This window comes from Crocodylus porosus, unplaced genomic scaffold (assembly GCF_001723895.1).
Source record: "Crocodylus porosus isolate Cpor-Errol unplaced genomic scaffold, CroPor_comp1, whole genome shotgun sequence".
Lineage (NCBI taxonomy): Eukaryota > Metazoa > Chordata > Crocodylia > Crocodylidae > Crocodylus > Crocodylus porosus.
In genome coordinates, this window is record NW_017728935.1 from 6,636,855 (window position 1) to 6,638,537 (window position 1,683).

Sequence of the window (1,683 nt, forward strand, 5' to 3'; positions counted from 1 at the left end):
GGCAAAGCCGGGGCCGGGCCGGGCCGTAGCGCGGGGCCCTCCAGCCCGGGGGCTGTTCCGGGGCTGCGCCCGGCGACGTAACTGTCCCCCCCCCCACCCCGGGCACCGCGGAGCCCTGACACAGCTGCCGCCTGCCCCGGCAGCCCCGCGAGTGCCCGAGCCGGGCCGAGGGGACAGGGCTGCGCGCGGGTCGGCCGGTCGTTGCTGCAGGAGCCGCCTGGTTCCCCGGCGCGGCGGAAGGGGGCCCTGCCAGGCAGGGGGAGAGGGCAGGCCAGGCCAGGCCAGGCCAGGGGTGTGGTGCAGCCCACCCCCACAGCAGCCAGTGCACGGGGGCGCGGTGCAGGGCCTCTCCCCATGGACTTGGGTCAGGTCCGCGTCTCTCCCCTTTTGTGGGGAGGTGCTGTCCTCCTGCAGTGGAGGGGCCTGGTGGGTGCGTGTCAAGGGGCCCAGGCCCGGGTTTGCTTTCAGCCTTCCCCTGTAGTGTGGTGGTAAGGGTGCTACCCTAGGTGCCAAAGGTAGTGGGTTCAACCCTACCCCCCACCCCAGCCCCTGGAGCCCTCCAGTCTCTCAGTGGGTCTCTGTGGCCAGGTGTGGACAAAGAGGTTGAGGTTGACCTGTGTGGTGGCAAGTGGGAGGGGGAAACTAGGGCTGGCAGCTGGGGGGGGGCAAGTACAGGAGAGCAGAGCAAAGTAGGTGGAGGTGGCTGAAGGCAGAGAATTCAGTTTTTTTTAAAATCATTTTAAAAATGATCTTTTCTTCCTTCACTTCTACCTCACCACCTTATGTGCACCTGCCCACAGGAACCAGAGACTCACCCACAACCCAGGAACCCCAGGGCTCGAACCCACCACCTTTGGCACCTAGGGTAGCTCCCTTACCACCAGACCACTGAGGAGAGCTGAAAGCAGCCCCGGGCCTGGGCCCCTTGACACGCACCCACCGGACCCCTCCACTGCAGGAGGACAGCACCTCCCCACAAAAGGGCAGAGACCTGGACTTGAACCCAGGCCCTCAGCACCCACAAGGAGAAGTCCTGCACCATGCACCACAGGGCCTAGCTAGCTCTGGCTTTCTCTTCTGGGCCCCTTGACTCCTTCTCTGCGCGCACGCCCCTGGGGCTGCACACCAGCTCCTCTGCCCTCCTGGCAGGACCCCTGCCCAGCGCTGGATCAGGACCACACACGGCTGCGGGCTGAAGGCAGACCCACCTGGAGGACAACCTCTTCCAGCCTCTAGTCCAGTGCGTGTGTTTGTGTTTGTGCAGGTACAGGCACAAAGTGCTTGTGTGCATTCGTAGGGTGAGTGCCACGCACAGTCCACCATACACATGCAACCAGACCCAGTGTGCACTGCCATACATACACACCCCCCACACCTACCCCACCTCACACAGTTCAGCTACCATCCCCACACACGCTTCTCCCCACACACCAGACGGCAAAGCTAACATGTTTAACAACTTCTTTTCCTCCATCTTCCTAAGTAGGGACCAGAACAGCCACCTCCCTGCTGGGCCCCCCTTCTGGAGGGATTGGACGTATTCAAGTCAGCCGGCCCAGATGATCTCCACCCTAGAGTTCTAAAGGAACTGGCCGAGGTCATTGCAAGTCCCCTGGCACGGCTGTACGAGCACTCGTGGTGCTCTGGTGAGGTACCGGAGGACTGGAAGAGGGCCAATGTAGT

General features: G+C 63.2%; 1 long non-coding RNA gene across 1 annotated transcript in view; it reads right to left on the reverse strand.

Moving 5' to 3' along the window:
• LOC109317878 overlaps positions 1-1,683 on the reverse strand; it is a 17,366-nt gene that overhangs the window by 5,956 nt on the left and 9,727 nt on the right. The window contains exon 2 of the long non-coding RNA XR_002103134.1: positions 1,380-1,384. This is a non-coding gene — a long non-coding RNA (uncharacterized LOC109317878). The remainder of the gene's footprint in view (positions 1-1,379; positions 1,385-1,683) is intronic.